Source organism: Balaenoptera borealis (genome assembly GCF_965194805.1).
Source record: "Balaenoptera borealis genome assembly, chromosome: 8".
NCBI lineage: Eukaryota > Metazoa > Chordata > Mammalia > Artiodactyla > Balaenopteridae > Balaenoptera > Balaenoptera borealis.
In genome coordinates this window covers 63,007,875-63,034,265 of record NC_138865.1, presented here as the reverse complement: position 1 = coordinate 63,034,265, position 26,391 = coordinate 63,007,875, and the positions used below count along the sequence as shown (strand labels likewise).

Sequence of the window (26,391 nt, the reverse complement as noted above, 5' to 3'; positions counted from 1 at the left end):
AATTACGGTGTGATTTCTGCCTCCTGATGGGGCCCTGAGTTGTCCAATATGCCAGAAGTTACTCACAATATCATCACAAGAAGTAGAAGATCAAGCTCTTTGAAGGGACTCAAGAAATGACTCCCAGAATAATGCTGTGAACTAGCCCACAGAGAAGCTGCTATCATTGCCAAAAGAGAAGAAATCAGGAAGCTATTGATGCATTTTCCAGGAACATTTCTGCTTAGCTTCAACCCAAGGAAGGGGAAGTAGATCATGATTCCCAAAACATACCGTGTCTTTCAGGCAGCCATACAAAGTAACACACCCCTTGAACACTGCTGATTCTTTCTCTTTATACCCCCTAACTTAATTCCAAACTTGAGTTTTATATGAGAGCCTCAGAGCAGTTGAATCTAAATTACACTGGATTTCTGGACATCATATCTATTTTACCAGGCAGTAAGTAGTAGAAAGGAAAAAGATTAAATGGAAATGTCAGCTGATTTTGTTCCCTCCCAGAAACTTCCTTGGCAGTCAGTGATTTGATTATATCTCATTGACTAGAGTCAATCACTGGGCCATAAGGCCGTGTCTTGTCCAACTACTGGAAAATGACTGGGAATAAGAGAAGTGTGGAAGGGAGTAGAGGCACCAACGAACAGTATATGCCCACCTGTTTGTATATGCCCTGCTCTCTTCTCCAAAGCAACCCTGATTGAGCTTTCCCAGTAGTGCGGGGATTGGGATGAGATAAAGTTTGTACGAAAAGGGTCATAAACTCTCCATTATGTTAGACTTTCCAATCTTAAAAAATAAAGAGACAACACTTAGATTTAAAGAAATAAATGGCATCAGGGAAACATTTAACTTTTTAAGCAGAGGCACAGTATCCTGTGAGGATTGTGAGCAATTTGTCACACAGCACATAGAGAAAGCAATTACAAACACACAGACTATTATTTCTTCTTTCATATAAATGCTATGTATTTGGTTTTGCATTTTCTCACGCTTAATGATATATACAAGCTTATTTTCTTGACAACACATTCACACTTACATAATTATCTTTGAAGGCTGATACAGATCTATTCTATTTAATCATTTAGATTTTGATGGTCATTTAGAAAAAGGATTTTCTATTGAGACTTCTTAACACAGGTCACTGGTCAAATATACAGTATTTCATATTTTAAGTCAAGAAAAAATTGGGTGTTTCAAGAATCCTATGTCTCGGCTTTGTGTACACAGGCACATAAAACCTACATGAAAGGCTAAATACTAACTACATATGACTGGAAAAGTTCATAGCTTTTATGTCACAATATTTAAATTTTCATCAATGTATATTACACATAATTCCAGTTCTTTTTTTACTAAACAGGATTGAATGATCTGTAAATTTAGTTTAAAAATTAAAAGATTTACCTCATAATTTTATAATTTATTACCATCTTCTAAAGCTAGATGGAAAACAAAAACAACCCATTTATCTCTATTTCCTCAAATGTAGGTTGAGAGGATACTAAACTCAAGTTTACTTTTAACCACTTCTATTTATACATTTATTCATGTAATAACCATTTACTGAGTGACTACCATATACATAAACAAGTAAATAAATAAAATGTATTTTAGGTGATATGGTAAGTTCTATGAAGAAAAATGAATTAGTAAAAGGGACACGGAGAAAGGGAGAAAGGGATGGATAACTAAACAGTCATGTAAGGCCTCACTGAGATGACCTTTGAGCTAAAGAAGGGGAAGAGCAGACCAAGCTGGCATTTGGAAGAGGAACAATCCATGCATAGGGGGTGGGTAGGGGCCATGGTGCACAGAAAATGCAAAAACCCTGAGATGTATGAGCACTTGCTCTGCACCAGGAAGAAGAAGATGTCTCAAGCACAGTGAGCCAGAGGGAAAGTAGAGGTAGAGGAAGTCAAAGATCCAGTAAAGAAGTAAAATAATCCAGAACATTGTGGGCACTTGGAATGATATTGGCCTTTACTCTGAGTGAGATGGACAGGCACGGAAGTATTTTGAGCAGAGTTGTGACGTGATTCCACTGTCCGCTGGTCAAATATAGACTTTGATAGGGAGTGGGCGTGGACAAGAGACAGAGAGAAAGTACATTAGTTAGGAGGCTGTTATCATAATGAGGTGGTTATCATAACCAGGTTAAAGAAAATAGTGGCTTGTACATGGAAATATCAGCAGAGGGGTTGAGAAGGGGTACCATATTGGACATAATTTAACAGTAATGTTAATAAGATCTAGCGAGGTGTTAGTTTTGGGATACGAAAGAAAAGGAGTCAAAGATGACTCACTCTAATTGTTTTAGAGCAAATAGAAGGATTGTGTATGTTGGGGAAAACTGGATAAGGGTGTTAAATCAGAAATTCAGTGTGGGACATGATAAACTTGAAGTGCCTACTGGACATCCAAGTAGACCTGCTGAGCAGGCAGTTGGAAGTAAGAGTGTGAAGTTCAGGAGAGAGCTTCTAGTTAAAGATACACATTTGGGAAATCTCAGTATACAGATTGTATTTAGAGCTATGAGACTATTACTGCAGATAGTGTTGCAAATGCCTGTTATGTGTCAGTCATTCTGTTAGGTCCTTCCACTTTAATCCTCACACCAATTTTGCAATGAAACTGAGGCTGAGAGAGATTAAATAAATTTCCCACAGCCATGTAGCTAGTAAATGTAAGATATAATAGTTAATCCAAGGTGTGTCTGAAATTAACATCTATTCTTTCCTGCAGTATAGACACATTCCATTCCTTGGTCTGAATGCACCAAATGTTATCTCCTACCTGGCTGTAGAAAAGTCACTAGTATTTAGGTCTAAAAACCACCAACCAGCCATTGTTGATTGATCTACCTTCTGCTATCCCAACTCAAAGAACTCTCCTTCAATTTTTGGAAATGTTAGCATCCTATCTCTCCAAACCTTACCATCCTTGCTTAGAGATAACTTGAAATGATTACCTATTGCTTCACTAGGGGAGACAATAATCTAGATATAGATCTCAATATTGCAGTATTTTTGGAAATTTATTGTAGTGAATAGCAATTTAAAACAGACCTAAGCTGATTGCATTGTACAATATCAGTTCTTTCCCAGAGCTTCTACATATTAAGGGTTGGGGGTGACAAAGAGATTTGCTTCTATTCATGTATTATTTGTGGCTTTTGTGTGTGTATGTGTGTGTGTGTGTGTGTGTGTGTATGTGTGTGTGTGTGTATGTATATATATATATATATATATATATATATAAAAGAATGTACATGCATTCTCTCTTAATAAATGCACTTATGAAATCAATTGTTACTTTGAAATTTTTATCGCTGCTATGATTCTACAAGATTTTAAGACTCACAAATCTTGGTACATGCAACAAAAATATCTTGGTAATGTAATGTAGAAAGTTCATCATAAGCTTTTAGAAAGTTAATTATACAGGAATAAATGAAAACATTATGTTTTTTTTTTCTTTTTAATTTAATTTTATTTATTTATTTTTTATACAGCAGGTTCTTATTAGTTACCTACTTTATACATATTAGGGTATATATGTCAATCCCAACCTCACAATTCATCCCACCACGACCACTCCCTGCAAATATTGATTGGTAATAAATCTCTGGTTATAAATGTGATTTTAAATGTAAACTAGCGTTAAAAGATAATATTTTTTCTACTGTATTTCAATGAAAAAAAAAAAAAAAAAGAAAATTATATACCATTGTAAGTAACTGCCAAACTGGAATAGATTAGTGGCATGTTAATATTATGTTTTGCCATTTTAAGGTGTTCTTGGTCAAAGAGCTCAAGTGTCAAACCTTGTAAAGGAAAGGTGAATAAAAGAGTTATAAAATAATTAAGATTTATAAGTCACAAAAAAATTAAAGTAAGTTTTTTGTCTTCATAAAAAGAATCATAATCTAAGTTCTAATTTTCTATAATTCTCTATATGGTAAAAGAAGGTTTGGCATAAGCATATAAAATATGGAATTAAGGTTATGTAACAAAAAATAATTTTCTAAATACTATTGATTTAGAAAGTGACCAAGTGAAATAACATGATACGAAGCACAGTTGTCACTTGGAGTTGCCTATCTGATATTCTCATAAATCTCCAGTTTTGTTAAGGATATCAGTACACCTGTCTCAATATGTTTAGATTTTCACCATGCTTTGCAGCAGATGTAGCCTTGGAACACAGTTTTAGCCAATAAGATGTAAACAGAACTTGAGTGGGGATTCCACTAAGGCTTATTAAAGGTAGAAAACATAGCTACCATTTATGTTTTTGTACCTTTTTCTTTTTCTTTCCTTCCTTCTTCCTCTATGGAATGAAGATGCAAGCTGGAGGACAGATCACCACTTTGCAACCATGAGGCAAGGAGCATGATGAGAAAAGCCATAAGAATGAGTGAGTAACAGTGCAGAAAAGAGCCTAGTCCCTGATAGTACCATGGAACTGCCATATCAGCCCAAGACTACTGAGTTATAGCTGCATATTCCTAAGTGACATAGTACACATAAGAAAAAAACTTTTCTCCAATTCCAAAGAGAATTAAGCAAAGTATACTTTATCATAGTTATTTAAATCCCCTATATTAAGCCTCCTTGATACTCATGCCATCACCTAGCCTCGGTACACAGGAGTTCTTTAATATTGTTTGATGGGACGTTAAATGAATAAATTAATGAACAGCTGCTAATGAAACAACTAAGCGTTTTTTAAAAATCATTTTAATGTCAGAAAAATTACTCTGAAACATTTTTAATATATAGAATTATTTCTGTTCTTAGTAATGAAATGTGTCAAGTTCTGAAAATATCTACACTTAGAAAACATAAAAATTTGTAAATTACCAGTCAACTGCTTACCAGTTTCAACCAATGTAAGCTGTTACGTCAAGTAATTATTCAAGACAGGTGAAAAATACATAACTGCCTGATTTTTGTAGAGAATTTTAGATAAACTATAAACAATGCAAAAAACAAATCAAAAGTAACAAAACTGCCACAAATTGTTTTAGTAAATGATTAGGTAAAGGGTTAATAATAATAAACATGGCAGTAGAAGGGAAGTAACAGAGTTCTGAGGCTTTTCTTCTAACTTTGGGGATGCCTGAGGATTTGAAATGTGGTGAATCTTCCAAATTCCATTATCTCATGGAACGCATAGGATTTTACCTTCACCAGATCCCAGATGAGTGAGAACCTGGCCAAGGAAGACAGACTAGACCAAGCAACTATAAACAGTTCATGAGTTAATGGTGCTGATGAGATGCTGCCACCCCAGGTAAGTGTAGTCATGAAGGCTGAGGGGAGCCACCTGGCTAGCTGGTCACATACATTTGAACTTCTCCAAAGTTATCTGCATACATGCAACTTGGCTCTTGTGACAAGACACATTGTAAGTGCAAAATGGTTGGGATGTTAGAAGCTGTTGCTGGGAGGTGCAAGACTTGTGCTATGCTGTTACTGCGTGTGCTGTGTTGGTTTTTGCCCTATATCCTGTAGGAAAGCTAAATATACTCGGTGCTGGGCAAAACCTATTGTTCTTCATGAGTTTGACTGTCCCTCTAAATCTAAGACCACTTCTTCCAGCAGAGGAGAGTGAGTGAAACAGTTGACTAGTTTCCAATGCTAGCCCAACACAGAATACTCAACCCATTATATTCTTGAAGTAGAATAGCATACCACAAGCACAATTCACTACATAAAATATTGTTTTCCACAGAAAAATGTATTGTCCTTTTCCCAAAAAATTACACAGCTTTGGCTCTAGAATTAAAACCCCTTCTCTCCTGCCACTGCATCTACTGTTTCAATAAATTCTCCCATCTCTGAAACACTTGCTGTGGTTCCTCAATCTTGGGGTGGGAGCCCAGCAGCCTTGAGGTAGAAGCAAAAGAGGGGAAAGGAGGTCTTAGAACATCACCCTCCCCAAGAATTCACCTCTTCCCCCTGTGCTTTCTTAAGAACCTTACTCCTGTTTTCTGTTATTTAAAGCTCCCCTTTCTCTCTTAACTGGATCCTTCTCAGTGATCTTAAGCAATTTTAAGTTCTTAAGATCTTAAGATCTTAAGTTCAATTTTCTGACATTAAAACAACAGAAGCTGTTATGATTCAATAGTTCCTCCACCCTGCCCTCTTTTAGCCTGTTCCTTTCATTTTTTTTAATATTTAACAAAACTCTCCTATTCTCTCCACCTCCAAGCTACTATCAAGCATCTCTCCGTTGAACTCCTCCAATAGCCACCTGGCTGGTAGGAAGCAATTTGGGGTTTTGTCTTGGTATAAGGGGACACAGTGATAAGAATGGAAATTGCCCTTTTTTTCTCATGAGTACTTGTTCCAATCCCAAAAGACACATTTAGCCCAAAACCCAAGAAGAGAAATGGATAGCAGTAAACACATGGGATTCTGGATATTACTATTAGAAAGAGGAAAAAGAAATAAGAAAAAAGAAAGAAAGAAATTCTTTAAGTATCAGCGAGTAAGAGGAGGAAAGAATTCTACTAGGACTCCTAAAATGGGAAAAATGAGATGGAGGCAATGCAGACATACCCCAGCCCAAGACCTTATATGTATTTGAATATTTCAGTTGAATATTTTTCATTTTTGCAAATTGTTAAGTGAAGGATCTATAGCAGGTAAATTTCAACTTAGCACTCATGACATGTAGTTACTTAAAATCCCATTGATTTATATACTTGCTATTCTTTTTTATGGTTATGATAAATAACTTAAAATTGAGTCTATCACAATGGTGGTGAATAAGGTCATTTTTCATTTACAATGGAAAGTTTGTCTTTCTTGAGGTTATGTGGCACATAGGTAGAACCTGAAACTTATAAAGTGAATGATGGGTAGCTAAAGAGTCCATCTGTTACAATTCATCTGCTGCAAGCGAGATGACTACAAAGCTTAGAGCCCATCCATTTATTTACAGAGACATTAATTTTTTCCATCTTTATTTTCTCTTTGGAACCTTAATTTACAATGAAGGGGGCTGAAGTCTTCCCTAAAACACACACATCCAAACACACATACAGACACAGAATGTGAAAGCGTAAAAGTCTTTCTTAAAAATCTTTCTTTTCTTTTCAAAAAAGAAAGGGAATATCTACAATGATTGGCAACAGAACAACATAAAAAACATCAGAACACTTATAGTTCTTTCATAAAAGAACTAAAAAATTAGATCTAAGGAATTTATTTTGAGGAGGATCAGCCGAAGGAGCTAAGTGACTTATGGATTACAAAACAATATTTTAAATGACACATCATAAAATGTAGTCGCTTTGGGCGTCAACTGAAAAATTAGCAACTTTCATAACTGAGTACATTTTCAAATATAAATATAATTCAAATCTGACATCAGTTGCCATTTATTTGGATTATAATGGGAAACAACTTTAAGAACACATTAGAAAAATCATTAAGTGGAGATCTATTTACTAAGTGACAATAACAAAACTGGTGTGTGAAAGGGAGCAGATTAATGTTTGTACTCTCAAAGCTTTCTGTAATTTCTCATAAATAATCTCTGGACTTACAGTATTTTTCAGTGGAGGCACTAATGATATTCTATCATCTTTGCAACTGGCGATATTGCAAGTCTTTTCACATTCTTCCTTCCTGGGCCCTAAACTCTTACCAGTCATTAAAACAAAAATCTTGCTTACACACAGACACACTTTCCAAGATCCCTGAGGGTTGGAGATGGTAATGCCCACTTCCTTCAGAATTGTTGCTAAAACCTAGAAGCAGAGGAATGAGCTTCTAAGCGAACAGTCCACAGTCATCCCCAAATTACTGATTTGCTATATCAAATTTCAACCAAAGAAAATATACAAAGACTCAGTATTATGAACCTACACACTTTCAACAAGAATTTTTAGAAGGGAAATAAGACATTAAAGGTAAAAAAAGACATAGTTGAGGGAAAGTTGAACTCTACAGTGAATATTTAAGAAAACAAAAAAAATCTATTTGCAATGTAGTAATTATTTTATATTCATATCTTTTTCTTCAATGGGAGTACATCTATACCTTATTTTAAAATATGAAAGTGGTGTTTTCTAATCCTGTTGAGAAAATATATAGTATTTCTAACAATAAGCACAATTTAAATTACAGGTGTTGGTTCACCTATTTATCAAGATTTTAATAGCCTGAAGAACAGATTATTACCCTGTTATACACAATGCATATTCTGTTATAAGTCAGCATATTAAAGCAATCAAATATTTAATATTTTAAATCTGGTGTTTTCTAATGTAGACAATATAAACTTAACTACTGTTCTCTCAGCTGTCTAAATTAAGCATCAGCTAACTTCTCTCTAAAGAGCCTAGTAGTATATATTCTATGCTTTTCAGTCCAATGCCCTCCATTGTTAGTACTCAACTCTGCCTTGGTCGTGTAAAAGCAGCCACAGAAAACAGACAAACAAGTGAGCACAGCTGTGTTTCAATAAAATCGTATTTACAACAGATGGCTTTGGTACATAGACGTACTGTACCAAACCCTGGTGTAAATCAGGCAATAAGAACGTCTTCGATAACACAAATTAGCTATTGTAAAGAATTCATCTCTTCTATTGCTTTGCATTTTTTCATGAAAATACATAAAACTTCTATAGTCCAAAATGTGTTTTAAAGATTAATAACCTAAGTCATATTAATAGTAAATGCCACACAAATACAGAGGTATGTCAATATCACATTTTAAAATATCAATAAATGAAAAGAGGTAACCATTTCATTTTGGGGACAAAGGTAGTAAATTCCTTATTTGATGATATTATAGCTTAGTTAATGAAGGGGATGTATTTTAATTAACTGTTTATAATGATAATGTCTTAATAATAGTATTTGAATATCAATAAGAGTAGAATTCACACTCGCCTACTCACACACAGAAAAAAGTATTTTTTCAGACACTTGAAGGTATTGTATTGTTTTTTTCCTTAACAGGGAAAGATACCACACCAAGGACTTCATATGAATCTTTAGATAACCCTCTACATTTGAATTCAAGTTGAGAAATTCCTAGATCTTAGAGAAGGGAAATCACATCAAGGTTCTTGTGGGTGATTACTGCACTGAAATTTTGGTGGTTTCACAGTGTCATATACTCTATGAACTGCAGGAGTGGATTGAGATATTCAGCATAGATATCCTTAAATCTAAATTCTTAAACTTCGCTCAGGAAACCATGCAAAGTTTTCTCAAAGTGTAGTCCTCAGATCTCCTTTACTAGAATCACTTACTAGGTGTTTTTAAAAGTTGTATCAGTTTATATCCTAATTGTAGTGGATTAAAATTTCTATAGATAATGATTATGAATTCATATATTCATGGATATACATATTCAGGCTTTTCTGACATAATCATCCCAACTGCATTTCTCTGACTAGGTTTTGGAGGTCACTATTTCAGAGAAGTTTATGATATTCTTCAAGTGTGAATATATCGTTATTATAAAATTATTTTCAGAATCCTTCATTAATGTTTTCTGTAAAGGTTTTGGACTTTCAATGTTCAACCTCCTGGAGTAGTTCTTGAAGCCTAGTGGCTAATTCACACAACAAATTGTCATAATTGTTGATGAAGTTATGATAAGGTCAAATCTTAAATATATTCCAAAGATGCTTCTTCCATTATGGCTTTACAAAATATGATGCTACATTGAGTAGGATAATAATTTATGATAAATAAAAAATATTAAGTATTTGAGAATTAACCATTATAGGTTTTTGTGTTGATAACCATGGGTTCAAATGCCCAAGAATACTCAAATAAAAAAGACAAGGGAAATCTGACTTCTTTCTTTCTCAGAATCTCTCATGGTAAGTTCATGAAGGAATTACATGTGGGATTCTGTAAGTATTCCAGGCCAGTAACTATTTTAAACAGATTTAGACTCCCTGAGCCTAGAATATTTTCTTGCACATAGCTGTTAACCAACTCAGGTTGGCTGAATTGAAAATTGGATATGAGAAGTCATTTTAAAAAATATAAGGTAACAATGGTTTACTGTTACAGCACGTTGATTGGATTTAATAACCATAATATTTTTACTATTTTTAAACATCATTGAATACAGGCCAGCTTTACACCAACTTGGGACAATTTAGAGCCCTTCAGAAATGTAGCACTGACAGCGTCTACTAAACAAATGTAACAGCCATTTTTGTCAGTGTCTTTCTTGTCTTACCATGAAATCTGAAGAAAGAACTTTAAAAGTAAGTTAAGTTGATCATCACATAAAATATTAGAAAATAAAAACTATTAGATGGGAAGAAAACTATTAAAAACATGCAGATTTAAATTGCAAGGGAACATAAAGTGAATCGTTTGCATTCATTCATATGCATGCAATCTTTGTGCTATGTAAGATATATAATCACTGGAAGACAGTGATTTGATTCAACAAATTAGTTGCTTCTTCCTCATTTGATGTCTTATTTTATGGCACAAAAGGTTAAATAACTATATACATCTTAAGCTCAAATACATATGTACATATGCAAAATCCTTGATTTTTACTGGAAATGTATCCTCTCTTCACTCAGGCAAAACTCCTTTTAAACCATAAGGAGTATTGAAGTTGAGGTCATGGTAAGTTTTCTTTAAGGACGAAGACCAGATTGAGACAATATACTACTTCAGCGTGGTAGGGGCTGAGAATTTTGACAGAATTAGACTGAAATATGTTTTTTTTCCACTGGCAGCCGAAGTCATACTATTTTGTATTTCTACACTTGGATTTATATTGCTGAAGGATTTATAAAATATTGCCCTATGTACTGAGAAATCCCTATCATCTAAGATGTCCAAATGTGTTTTGTATTCACTACAATGTGCTTGGAAAGCAGTTTGTGAAAGAAAATAGCTCTAATTCATCATTACATTTCCAAGTACCCCTGAGTTCTCTATTTTCCTACCTACCTACAGCTGAGTTCAAGTGACCTCAGTATTTTGAATATATTATCAAGCATAACTTCACAAGCCAGCATGCAACAAAACAAAACGGACAGATACTAGTCAGACGAGCAAAGTTGAAAATTATCTCTGCAAATATGGTATTTTATTTTTATTTAAATATAAAATTAATGGTTTAGGACTTCCCTGGTGGTGTAGTGGTTAAGAATCTGCCTGCCAATGCAGGGGACATGGGTTTGAGCCCTAGTCTGGGAAGATCCCACATGCCACAGAGCAACTAAGCCCATGAGCCACAACTACTGAGCCTGATCTATGACTGAACCAAAACTAAAGCACTGAAAGGAAAAGCAGGTAACTTAGGAAATAAAAACAATTCCATTATTTTCTAGTAAACCAAAGTTTTTCTTTTTTTGTTTATACCCCAACTTGTTCCAAAAATTATCTAAGAAACCTACCAAGATACATAAAAAAGATAACCTTAAATTAAAAGTAGGTAAGAAAAAGGTTAACACAGACATACACCCAGTTGTGCACACACACACACACACACACACACACACGTTTAGGATTATAAAATGGAACCACAAATGAGGCTGATGCAAAATACCTATCATAGAATAACAGGGAACCTTGGGAGACAGGAACTAGTTGGGGAAAGTAGAAGAAGGAGCCAATAGGGGCTTCCCTGGTGACGCAATGGTTAAGAATCCGCCTGCCAATGCAGGGGACATGGATTCGAGCCCTGGTCCAGGAAGATCCCACATGCTGTGGAGCAACTAAGCCTGTGCGCCACAACTACCGAGCCTGCGCTCTAGAGCCCGTGAGCCACAACTACTGAAGCCCGCGTGCCTAGAGCCCGTGCTCCGCAACAAGAGAAGCCACTGCAGTGAGAAGCCTACGCGCCGCAACAAAGAGTAGCCCCTGCTCGTCGCAACTAGAGAAAGCCCGTGGGCAGCAACGGAGACCCAACGCAGCAAAAAATGAATTAAAAAAAAAAAAAAAAAAAAAAAAAAAAAAGGAGCCAACAGATGTTTGCTAGACTGATGTGCTAAATTTTAGGAAAACCAATTTCAAAGAGTTCATATGATATAATCTGTAGGATAGAGGATTAATATGAAATTATTGACCACGTAATCCTAATGAATCCATTTAAGTAAAACTAGGAGGAAAGACATTAATAAGGATATGAACAAAATACAGAGGAAAGCAAACCCGATCTGGGGTTTGAGTCCAGCCTCCTTCAAATGTAAGAAAAGTTTATTGAAAATTTAATGTAATGAAAATAATACCCATTATTCATTGAAGATCTCGTGTATACCTATACAAACAACACTGTCCATATCATCCTTTATCATTCCTCAAACAACACTGCAGGTCACATATTGTACCTTCATTATTAACATACGAACACTGAGTTTGGGAGAGTTTCTCTAACTTGTTCAAGTCGTTTATCTAGAAGCAGAATTAAGGCACTGACTCCAAAGTCTATTCCATACACCCTGCTAGTAGGAACTTCAGAAACAGAAGCTCTGAATCTAACACCTCAATTTACCAAATTAAACATTTTAATTTAAGCATAACTTTGTTGTTATTTATTTAATACCAATACTGTGCCAGGCAGTTTGCTAAACTCTTCCACCACAAACATATTTAATTAATTCCATCCTAGATCTCTGTGCCTATTGCCACACCAGTAAGATTAAGATAATCATAGAAACAGCTTCATGAGTTTGTGAGGAAATATCCATGATGCACTTAGAATTCCACTGGGCACAGATCAGGCACCCAATAAATAATAGCTATTTCTCTCATGACAGGTAAAACCTATCTCCTTTATATGTCCAGCATAGAAACAATGGCTGAGACAGGAAAGCTCAATAAATATTTTGAGATAATGGATTAAAATACAATTAAATAGAATAAAAGAGGTATAAGGTATCATTAAACAAATCAACATGGTTGATCTCTTTGGAAATCCGGATTTTATAACATATTCTTTCTTGCTCCTCCCCATCTCACCCTAGGCTTGGGGATGCCAGAAAATTCTAAAGTACTTGAAGTCTTTCATTGGATCTTTCCAAGTCTCTAACCCTTTCTGTCTAATTACCATGAAATACCATCATGACTATGCATCTCATTAAGTGTGTCAGAACAATTGTGTTCTAAGTTTTATTTGATCATAATAAAAAACTCAGTTTTCAAAACTTGTTAATCAAGTAATAAGGTCACTGACTCACAGCCTATAGACATTAGAGGGAACATTAGCCTTTATCTCAAGTCAAGGCCCCAGCTTTCACTTCTGGAATCATCAGCAAACCGTGGGTCATTCCTGGCAAAGTTCAGCCCTCCAGGTGCACTGATTGTAGTGAAAAACGTTTCAATCACAGTCTGTTCTTTTCATCATCTCGCTTCTTTCTCTGCTAAGAACTGCTCTGTGTCAGACAAAGATGGGTGAGACAGTGTGTCTGGGTCTAAAGTTTGAAATGTGTTTCTTTTCTAAATCTTGAATATGTTTTAGGCATAAACCTTTGATGAGCTACAGGAGATGAGATCACCTGCTGGAAGTCAGATGCTTACTGAGATGAGACAGGTCACTTACTTCTCTAAGGTTATCATTCACTGGCTACTTATATGTAACTGTGATTATTTTGAGAAGGAGGAGGAAAAAAACGTAGAATTTAAAGATGGGGCAAAAAACTGTCTTTTCTATACTTGTTTTGAAATTGAAATATCTGTATTACTATTTTTCTTAATAGACCTTTATTGGAGTATAATTGATTCACAATACTGTGTTAGTTTCTGTTGTACACCAAAGTGAATCAGCCATATGCATACATGTGTCCCCCATATCCCCTCCCTCTTGAGCCTCCCTCCCATCCTCCCTATCCCACTCCTCTAGGTCATTGCAAAGCACTGAGCTGATCTCCCTGTGCTATGCTGCTGCTTCCCACTAACTACTTTACATTCAGTAGTGTATATATGTCGATGCTACTCTCACTTTGCCCCAGTTTCCCGCTCCCACCCCATGTCCTCAAGTCCATTCCCTATGTCTACATCTTTATTCCTGCCCTGCAACAAGGTTAATCAGTATTTTTTTTTTTTTTTTTTAGATTCCACATATATGTGTTAGCATATGGTATTTATTTTTCTCTTTCTGACTTACTTCACTCTGTATGACAGACTCTGGGTCGATCCATCTCACTACAAATAACTCAATTTCATTTCTTTTTATGGCTGAGTAATATTACATTGTATACATGTGCCACATCTTCTTTATCCATTCATCTGTCGATGGACATTTAGGTTGGTTCCATGTCCTGGCTATTGTAAATGGTGCTACAATGAATATTGTGGTACATGTCTTTTTTTGAATTATGGTTTTCTCAAGGTATATGCCCAGTAGCAGGATTGCTGGGTCATATGGTAGTTCTACTTTTAGTTTTTTAAGGAACCTCCATACTGTTTCCATAGTGGTTGTATCAGTTTACATTCCCACCAACAGTGCAGGAGGGTTCCTTTTTCACCACACCCTTTCCAGCATTTATTGTTTCTAGATTTTTTGATAATAGCCATTCTGACTGGCATGAGGTGATACCTCATTGTAGTTTTGATTTGCATTTCTCTAATAATTAGTGATGTTGAGCATCTTTTCATGTGCCTCTTGGCCATCTGTATGTCTTCCTTAGTGAAATGTCTATTTAGGTCTTCTGCCCATTTTTTAATTGGATTGTTTGTTTTTTTTTGATATTGAGCTCCATGAGCTGTTTGTATATTTTGGAGATTAATCCTTTGTCTGTTGTTTCATTTGCAAATATTTTCTCCCATTCTGAGGGCTGTCTTTTTGTCTTTTTATGGTTTCCTTTGCTGTACAAAAGCTTTTAGGTTTAATTAAGTCCCATTTGTTTATTTTTGTTTTTATTTCTATTTCTCTAGGAGGTGGATCAAAAAAGATCTTGCTGTGGTTTTTGTCAAAAGAGTGTTTTTCCTATGTTTTCCTCTAAGAGTTTTATAGTGTCTGGTCTTACATTTAGGTCTTTAATCCATTTGGAGTTTATTTTTGTGTATAGTGTTTGGCAGTGTTCTAATTTCATTCTTTTACATGGAGCTGTCCAGTTTTCTCAGCACCAGTTATTGAAGAGGCTGTCTTTTCTCCATTGTATGTTCTTGCCTCCTTTGTCGTAAATTAGGTGACCACATGTGTGTGGGATTATCTCTGGGCATTCCATTCTGTACCATTGATCTATATTTCTGTTTTTGTGCCAGTACCATACTGTCTTGATTACTGTAGCTTTGTGGTATAGTTTGAAGTCGGGGAGCCTGATTTTCCAAGACTGAACCAGGAAGAATTAGAAAATATAAACAGACCTATCACAAGTGACCTATCACATTTCAATGAAATTGAAATGGTAATTTAAAAATCTTCCAACAAACAGAAGTCCAGGACCAGATGGCTTCATAGGCGAATTCTGTCAAACATTTAGAGAAGAGCTAACACCTATCCTTCTCAAACTCTTCCAAAAAATTGCAGAGGGAGGAACACTCCCAAATTCATTCTACAAAGCCACCATTACCCTGATACCAAAACTAGAAAAAGATATCACAAAAAAAGAAAATTATAGACCAATATCACTGATGAACATAGATACAAAATCCTGAACAAAATACTAGCAAACAGAATCCAACAACATATTAAAAGGATCATACACCATGATCAAGTGGGATTTATCCCAGGGATACAAGGATTCTTCAATATACGCAAATCAATCAATCTTGTACACCACATTAACAAATTAAGGAATAAAAACCATATGATTATCTCAATAGATGCAGAAAAAGCTTCTGACAAAATTCAACACCCATTTATGATAAAAACTCTCCAGAAAATGGGCATAGAGGGAACCTACCTCAACATAATAAAGGCCACATATGACAAACCCACAGCAAGCATCATACTCAAAGGTGAAAAACTGAAAGCATTTCCACTAAGATTAGGAATAAGACAAGGATGTCCACTCTCTCCACTCTTACTCAACATAGTTTTGGAAGTCCTAGCCACGGCAATCAGAGAAGAAAAAGAAATAAAAGGAATCCAAATCTTAAAAGAAGAAGTAAAACTGTCACTGTTTGCAGATGACATGATACTATACATAGAGAATCCTAAAGATGTTACCAGAAAACTACTAGAACTAATCAATGAATTTGGTAAGGTTGCAGGATACAAAATTAATGCACAGAAATCTCTGGCATTCCTATACACCAACAACGAAAAATCAGAAAGAGAAATTAAGGAAACAATCCCATTTACCATTGCAACAAAAAGAATAAAATACCTAGGAATAAACCTGCCTAAGGAGGGGAAATACCTGTACTCAGAAAACTATAAAACACTGATGAAAGAAACGAAGATGACATAAACAGATGGAGAAATATACCATGTTCTTGGATTGGAAGAATCAATATTATGAAAATGACTATACTACCCAAAGCAATCTACAGATTCAATGCAATCTCTATCAAACTACCACTGACAATCTTCACAGAATTAGAACAAAAAACTTTACAATTTGTATGGAAACACAAAGGACCCCGAATAGCCAAAGCAATCTTGTATTATTATTTTAATAAGTTAATTAACTTAGTTCACTTTTTATTCTGACTCAGATTGTAATAACCTCAGAGGCAAAAATCACCATCTAAAGATTTTGCTCTCATCTGTGCCATTATATATGGTCATAAGTAAGTCATTTTTCTGAGCCTCAGCTTCCACACTTACAAAATGAATGTAATAATCTTTCCTTAATTATCTCAAAGAAATCAAATGCAATAATGCACATAAAAATGCTCTGAAAAAGGCAAACCACTAGGTAAACACAAGGTACCATACAGGCATAAAAAGACAAATAATAAAGCCTAACTTTCTTCTTTTCAGCTGTGAAAATTTAATCATATACCCAGACTTATTTGGAAAATAGATGATGTAAAATAAATTCACTTAAGTTTCGTTCACCCAAGATCAAACTCAGAGGAATCAGAGGTGGGCAGTGACATACGTTGTTAAAATAAAGTGGGGCTTACGTTCTCATGCTGGAAGTGCCTTTAATCTGTCCCATATTTTTTATTCAGTTCATTACAGAACATGCATAAACATGGGTTTTTAGTGCCTTTAAATCACCATCCTAAAGATTCAAATCAGTGAGGCATACATTATCAATGTTCTCTTTAATATTCATTGTGATCTACTCTGTGGTTTTCTTTCTAATGAGGGCTTATCATCTGAATAACTCACCTTCTTGTATCTGAATTTCACAAATTTAGTCCATACTTGAACATCACCTATTTTAAAAAGAGTTCTTGTTCAACTATTCTGTGTGTTTATAACTATTTATCTTCAATATCTTCTCATCTACTTTGCACACGTCATACACATTTAGTCACACTAAATTTGGTTTATTTGTTTACTAAAAGTCATGTCTACTTTTTATTAACCAGAATTACATTTCAGGTAGCCTTAAATAATCAGCTCAATTTTCATTAATGACTGACAGATAAACACTGCATTATCAAGAACAAATATATTCTTAATGTCCTCAAATAACCCTATTCTCATGTTATTATATACAAAGTTTATAGTTACATGTAAAAAAATGGCACCACAGATTTATGTGACAGTTGTTATCAAATTAGCCCATATTTAATATTTATTTGTTCAATAAAAGATCATAGAATACCTATAAGTATATTTATATGCATATGTTTGTAAATATAAAAGATTGTTCCCTCTTCTCAGAGATCTTACAAATGACGTAACATAATGATGGGCAAAACACAAGATGAATTAAATTTTCAACTGCACAATTCTTAATATATATGCAATCCAAGCCCAGTACAGACTAGAAGAAGTCAGATGCTAAGGGGTAGAAGTGAACCAAAACTAGAGGAGCAGAAAAAGAAGCTAAGAAGAGCAAGGATGTCACTACAGTCAAGGACAGAACTGAGAACTAAACAGAACATACAAGTCAAGGGTATAAGTGAAAATTCATCGGCAATCTGCCCTGACTGGAGAGTGTGGTAGGCATTAATGGATTATAAAGATAAAGTAAAACCTTAGGATTAGATTAAGATAAATTTTATTGTCAGAGAAAAAATAACATACCAGATGCTGTAGGCAAGAGAAGTCCTTATAACTTTAAACACAGGTGAGAAACGTGATGTAAGGCTTTAGGAGGACCCAGGATAGAAAAATGCAGGACGGGTATGAGGCAAATTCCTGGAATTTAGTGGAGACAAAGAAATTATTAAAATAATCCAACCCTCACAAAGGAGGAGAGTTTTGAACTCAAGTAGAAAGGGAAAGGAAAAGATAGAGGAGGATCGTTTCAAAGTACAACCAATCACATATTTACAAAATGTGTTCTAAAATATGAAGGCAGGAGAAGAAAGAAGGATGCATTCAAGGTTTTCAGCCATGGAGATGAGGAGAAGGGTGCTTTTATGCAATTGCAAAATATAGCTCTAGATTCCTCCAAAAGTTCTAACTTCACTCTATACTCAAGTATCATTTTCTTTCTGTTTATATAGATTATGCTACATAAATAACCATTACTTTTATCTTTTACAGATTGACTTGAATTTATTGCCTATGTAATCGATATATTAATGGTTTGAAGTTTTTAATTTCTCTTATCTTCTATTACATAATAATGGTGGTTACATTGTTCATGTTCAATAAAAGCTTAATAAATGAATTAAGTCACAAAACTTTCTGTGACAGATATAGGTCAAATCTTAAAAAATAATTTCACAGAGAATTTCCTTATGATGCTTCAACTCACATATCTTGTAGTCAGCACTTCTCAAGGCCTTGGGTGTACTCTAACTAGACAATTCGTAGGCAAAAAAACATTACTTTTAATTAAACTGGAATGCATTTTTTAAAAGAATATGTGGATCAATTTCCTTGTTACATTCCACTACCAATTTCTAGTTTCTTCTCTTTCAAATATCTAGAAGGAAATGTCATATTTTACAGGATAAATTGTTTCTGGATTGAAAATTTGCTTGATAGCTTAATGTGAGATCTGGTTTATGAAACTTACTGAGTTCCCTGCATTTGTGACCCTCTAAGATTTCAGCTGTGCTGACTCAGAAAGAAAAGCATCATTGTCAACAGTAAGATGAACATAGAAGACATTTAGGTAAAATTACCTAAATTTAAATGAAGTATGGTATATCATCAAATGACAATATCTTCTTATCTCCCTCCCCTTCCCCCGACACACCAAGTCCTTATGTGGCCAGTACATAATGCAGGGAGGAGTTTAGGTAGCAATAGCCAGGCAAGAGTTCTGTGTTCTACCTTGTCAATCCCCTAAGCTTGGCAAATGCAGTCTAATTAGGTCATGTGCCATCATCCTATAGATGACAGTTACCAGGAGGTTTTGGTGTCTGGTATTTCTCTTTATTGGTTCTCCTTTGAGCATCATTGTGTTACCATCCAATAATAATCATATTACTCTTCTAGGGCTGCCAGAGCAAAATATCACAGACTAGGTGGCTTAAAAAAAACAAAAATACAGAGGTTTGTCTTCTCTCCATTTTGGAGGCTGATGTCTCTTCCTATCCTATAACACAAGTCACATGAATTAGGAACCCACCATTATGACATCATTTATCCTTACCTACTTCCTTAAAGTCCTTATCTCCAAATATAATCACATAGGAGTTAGAGTTTCAGGATATAAATTTTAGGGGCACATAATTCAGCCCATTACAATGATAATTCACCAATTTAAAAAAATATTGCCACCTCTGCTAATACTACTTGTACAAGTATCCATGAAATCCTATTAACCATAAATACTATTTGTAATCAAAACCTTTCTGATTTTGTAATGAACACCAGGAATCACTTAATAGTTATCTCTCATTTTCTGCAGTATTAGCAATAACAAGTAACATGTATCACAGAATTATAAACTAACAGTATAAGGCTTGGTGGACATCAGGCATAATGACCCCTGTAACTTGCAAATTACCATCAGTTTGATTTATTAATGTATCATGTATCTAATCTATTATATCTCATACTTTAAAAAAAAAGAAAAAAACACCTATTATGGAAACGTCCAGAAAACTAGGAATTAAAGGGAACTTCATCTACCTGATAAAGACATCTGTGAAAAGCCTGTGACTAACATCATTTTTTTTCTTTTTTTCCCCTATTTTTAATTCTATTTTTTATTGAAGTATAGTTGATTTACATTATGCTAGTTTTTTTTTTAAATTGAAGTATAGTTGATTTATGTTATATTAGTTTCAAGTGTATAACAATGATTCAGTATTTTATATATATATAAATATTATTTTTGAGGACCGTATAGAATGTACTAAGAGTATAAAGAATATACAATATACACCCAGAAGGGTAAAAAGAACATAGTGTGGGGTGGGGGAGAATCTCAGAATAAACTGCATAGAAATGAAAAGTGGTGTCCAGTTGGGCAATGGAAAAGTCAGTGGAGGATGAGAAAAACAAGATGGACAACGCCAGGGGAATTAATTTTACACTTCTCTGGCATCTAGCACATAGAGCATTCCTGCTGCGATAAGAGCTTAACAGCTCCAGATCAGGCCAGCCTGGCAGAGACTACCATATGACCTAAGTGAGGACAACGAATCCACAGCTGACATGAAGAGGAAGTGCCTCTATTCTCTATTCTAGGGAACAGAGGCTATTTCAACTGGCAGAGGTAAGGAGAACTTTCTCTGGGTCTAAGGCCTAGTCCTGGGAAAGTAGTGGACTTTGTTGCCTACAATTCCATTGCGGGCCTGAAAAAGAACAGAAGTACAGATGCTGGGAGTCCGTGCCATCCACAGGGGTGTTAGTCTGTATTATTTCTCAGATGGCAGTCCAGGCAGGAAATGAAGTGTTAAAGGTGTAGGTGACAGATATGTGTTTTAAAGATTTAGTTTCCCAGGCAGTTTCTAAAACCGTAAACTTTGCCTCCATTTGCTATTTAATATGTGTTTTCTGTTAATGTACTGCTTATATGTCTCTGTGTTGAGTTCCTAACTGGTAAATAAGTTATATCTAGGAGTGATGGACAAAGAAAATATGCCAACTTACATTAATTCATGAAGCATCTTTGGGAAATGTATGCAAACGTGCACTGATACAAATGTTAAATCTAAGAGTAAAACTCTCTTGATAGAATATTCATTAATTTCAAGGTAAAAATAATTTTTAAAAAAACTTTGGCGTTTTATAGTCAGTTAAACCAAAATATTATCACAGAGAGAGAAGATATAAGATGTAACCATTGATTTAACTAAAACTATGGTATGGGAAGTTATTTTAAAATTGACATAACCATATCTTAACATTATATTCTATCTATATCACTACGATGAATAAAGCATTTTTTTCACATATTTCCTAGGATTAAAAAGCAAACTCAAACTACAGAGTTCAAGTTTTCCTTTTTATTCCAAAGGAAGGAGTAGGGGTAATGATCTTTTCACTGCTGATACATACTTTTTGTTCATCAAAAAATAAATGAAGCGGCACATTTCTACCTGAAATGGCATATTTTTCAATTGTGTGCTTAGTATGTTTTTCCCCTCTCACATAATGTTGCTGTGAATGAATGACATGCTGATGAATAGGATTTTAGGTTGAGATTCTAATTTGAAATATTTTCAATATTTTCATTTTCAATGCTTTTCCTATTAATTTAACTACCTAATTGCTGGGGGCTGAGTAGTCGTATTGGGAGGGTTTTTTAAATGCTTACATTATCCGTCTAAATGCCAGTTTATTAAAAAAAAAAATCACAACTGCAAAAAGCAGTGCAGTATCAAGTTAAATAAAGGTCATAATCTCAGATGTAGAGAATGCACTTGAGGACACAGGGAGGGGGAAGGGTAAGCTGGGACGAAGTGAGTGGCATGGACATATATACACTACCAAATGTAAAATAGATAGCTAGTGGGAAGCAGCAGCTGCATAGCACAGGGAGATCAGCTCGGTGCTTTGTGACCACCTAGAGGGGTGGGATACAGAGGGTGGGAGGGAGATGCAAGAGGGAAGAGATATGGGGATATATGTATATGTATAACTGATTCACTTTGTTATAAAGCAGAAACTAACACACCATTGTAAAGCAATTACACTCCAATAAAGATGTTAAAAAAAATTTTTTTAAAAAAAAGGTCATAACCTCTCCACTCCCAATGCATTATTGTTTAATATGCTAAGCATATGGGTTTAACATTAGGTATTACCTTAGACACAATTGTAAAATGTTGTATAAAGTCCAAAGTAGTTTACCTGGTATAAACACATCCAAATGTAAAATCACTTTAATTTTTCATTTTGATATTGGGAGTCTCCCTGTCTTTATAGGCTGTTTATACATAAACGAACTAATTAAGAAATTGACTAAGTTGGTTAGAACATATAGAAGTGTAAACCTTTGGGACACCGTTATTTCTTAATTCTATATTGTTAAGGTCATTCACTACTCACTAGATCAGACTCAACACCTGTTTTTTGCCTCTATGTACAATTCTTTCTCCCCTAACACGCAGTTAGCTTTGTAATGTTTCTGAATAGAAAAGTAATACATATAATATGTTCAGAGAATACAGAAGGTAAGCATAAAATGACAAAATAATCCTATGAGCCAGAGAAAAGTCCTAATACTAATACTATAATTTTATATTATATATATTATATAATACTACTAATAATTGTAATCTATGAACCCACACATTTTTACAAAAATTGACATACCATATGAACTTTTTTCATTTAATGTGATGTGTTGGCATTTTTGAATTTCTCATTTCTTTGTGTAGATATTTGTGTATGTGTAATCTTTTAAAAATCTTCACACTAATTTGCAATGACATCTGTCTACATGTATGCTTGTATATCTGTTCAAATAATTCATTTAGAATAAATTCCTAGATGCAGACATATTAAGTTGAAAGATATGTACTTTTGAAGGATATTTTGAAACGTGTCATCCTTCCAACAGTGCAAGTATCTGACCATTTCTCCTCACTTTTACTAACACAAAATATTGCACTCTTCTATTTTAATAAATTTAAAATGTTTTGCTTCATTTTACATTTAATTACCTGTGTGATTAGGCAATATTTTATGTATTATTTAACTTTGCCTTTCATCCAACTTTAAATATATTTGTCTTTTTCTTACTGATTTCTATGAAATAATTTTATAATGAAATATTTTCTGAAAATATTGGTTAAAATGATCAATCAGATAACGATTTTCCAAGTTCTAGTGTACAGCCATGAGACTTTTAACTGTCTAGATAAAGCCTGGAAAGCTGGAAAGGTCTAATACGTTTATTAGCTCCAGTAGTGATTTCAATGCATTTTATTTAATCCAACAAAGACTACACGATGGGTTTAAGTTGAGCAGTTCTCATTCCTGTAGGAGTCATTTCCTTTGGAAGCTACTTACTTTAGGTTTGGTTTTTCACTGTTGGTTTCCATTTCATTGCTTCATACTTAGATTTGCCTGTTGGCTAACTCCTCTCTGTTGACATTTTATTCATCCATTTCCTGTCTTTTCTCCTGAGTGTTCTTTGCTCCGCTCTTTGGTTCATATATATCAACTCCATTCTCTCTGCCTACCAGGCTTCCACATTCTCAGCTTTGTTTGGGAAGGTCGTTAGATGGCTACAACAACTACTGTTATCTTGGTCAGGAAAAGAATTCCAAGGCTGGTGAAACCACTGGTCAGATACAACACTACACTGAGATCATTCTTATAGCTGAATGCAAGATCTTTCTCATTAAAACATAGCCTCTATATTTGAGTCTACCTAACAAAAAAAGAGCATTTCCAAACTTGCTTGGATGCAAATGTATGTGAACATGAACATTAGCCACACAGTTAAAAAGAAATTTAGAAACACACACACAAGCCTCAAGTCAGAGTTGGCTCCCATACCACAGCAAGCCCCGAGCAAATTACCGCACAATGAGCTATACTGCTAAAACAAGGTGCAATATAAAAATTTATGATAATTTCAAAGAAATTAACATTCTGGAAAAAAACCCTACATTTATTTTGTTTTCATAATAATTTGCACTTCATCAGACTCCAGAAAGTATTTTGTATCTTTCCATTTAGTTACAAACTTTCATATTATTCAAAATGCCAAGAAACTGGGCAAAATAACAGTGGGATATAGGGGAAAAGTATTTGAACTTTGTTATTCTGTTTTTAAGTAAAATTTCTAGGATAATAAAATACAATAATGTTAATAAACGAATCCATTTTTCAAGTTTTCCTATGGCATTATTGTTTAATCAAAGCACGTTTAAAAAGCAAAATTTTCGGGGCTTCCCTGGTGGCGCAGTGGTTGAGAATCTGCCTGCCAGTGCAGGGGACACGGGTTCAAGCCCTGGTCTGGGAAGATCCCACATGCCGTGGAGCGTTTGGGCCCGTGAGCCACAACTACTGAGCCTGCGCGTCTGGAGCCTGTGCTCCGCAACGAGAGGCCGTGATAGTGAGAGGTCCGCGCACCGCAATGAAGAGTGGCCCCCGCTCGCCGCAACTAGAGAGAACCCTGGCGCAGAGGCGAAGACCCAACACAGCCAAAAATAAATAAATTAATTAAAGAAAAAAAAAAGCAAAATTTTCGAAAACAAGCAAGGCGTTTTACTTGACATACAGCAAATCATCAGTTTCTTCTTGTCCAGTTTTTGGAGCCAGCGTATAACGCCATAATTTACTAGACTTAAGATCTTTATGTTATTTAAGAATGTTGGGCAAGAGAAATAAAAAAGAAATTATATCAATAATCTATAGCCTTGCTGATATATCTGTAATATATATAAAGTGGGGGTGGCTAAAAAAAAATAACACCCACAAATTCAGTAAATTTCCATCAAGTATATTTATAAGTAAAAATAAGAGCTGATAAATACAAAGGATTTTTAAATATTTTAATTAATTTTTTAAAATAAATTTATTTATTTATTCATTTTTGGCTGCATTGGGTCTTTGTTGCTGCACACGGGCTTTCTTTTTAGTTGCAGTGAGCGGGGGCTACTCTTTGTTGCTGTGCGCAGGCCTCTCATTAAGGTGTCTTCTCTTGTTGTGGAGCACAGGCTCTAGGCGTGCGGGCTTCAGTAGTTGTGGCACATGGGCTTAGTTGCTCCACGGCATGTGGGATCTTCCCGAACCAGGGCTCAAACCCGTGTCCCCTGCATTGGCAGGCGGATTCTTAACCACTGAGCCACCAGGGAAGCCCCTTATCTTTTAACTTAAATTTGAGCAGGTCAGAGCCTCTGGAAAACCTGTCACTTAAATTGAAAAACACAAGGCACTTTTGGTTGTTCGCCAAGTTAAAATATGCAAACTACAGTGTTTGGGTAAGACATTTGTCCAAAATTGAGAGAGTCAACTCATTTATTGTGAGGTAAAGATCTTCCTTGTCAAACATCAGCTTTGACGATGCTATAAATTCTACTATTCTCTGGGGTTACGATGAACTGAATTGCATAAAATAATGTTCTTCTGGTCACATGAATGAAGCTGGAGATCACAGTAACACTTCCCAATAGCAACATGCTTTGCCTTATCAGTGTCTAGAAATAATTTGATAATAAAGCTCCCTGAGAGAGAGAGCTGAATACTACCAAACATTAACACTGACAATCAATGCTGGGCCCTACATGTGACTTTTCATCTCCCTCTGGTGGCAAAGAGAAACAGGGAGATGACAGGTATTATAATTCAGATAATTGAGGCAAGAAGCCAGTAATACCAGATTAAGAATAAAATCACATTCCCATACTTTCCTGACTTAAAGATTTTCTTTTTGTAAACTAATGTGTTCAACACCACTTCAAATACAAGAATTTTTAATAACTTCCTCATAGCAAAGAGTACAAAAATGGTACCACCATGTACTATAATTTCTTAAATGTTGACAATTTTTTATCTTCTTTCCTTCTTTCTTTTACAAATGTAAATCAAGACAAACACATTGAATAACATTCAGACTTGCTGTGAAAATTTTAAAATATGAAATTATTTTTTTGAAGTGTGCTTCTTGCCTCACCTTGCAAGATCACACGAGTATGTGATCAATTACACATTTTCTGGCTCATCAACAGAAGAGGTGACAATATAGCTCCAATTAAAAATAATTCCAAATTAAGTTCTGATGGTGACAAACTCATCTTTTCATAACAAAAAGTTTGATCTGCATAGTATTTGGTTGTTTATGTGGTTAGTTATAGAGCAGAGCTAAATACAAGTTTCCTGAGAGAATCTTTTAGTAGAGTCATAATGAATCTTATTCATCATCGTATTTCCCAAAGTAGAAGAATACTGATAAATTTTATATGCATTTCAGGGGAAAATACTTTCAGGACAAAAAGGTGGGACA

General features: G+C 34.9%; 1 protein-coding gene across 1 annotated transcript in view; it reads right to left on the bottom strand.

The window, feature by feature from the left end:
* PTPRD (protein tyrosine phosphatase receptor type D) overlaps window positions 1-26,391 on the bottom strand; it is a 2,142,992-nt gene that overhangs the window by 1,465,594 nt on the left and 651,007 nt on the right. The gene's annotated exons all lie outside the window — the stretch shown is intronic.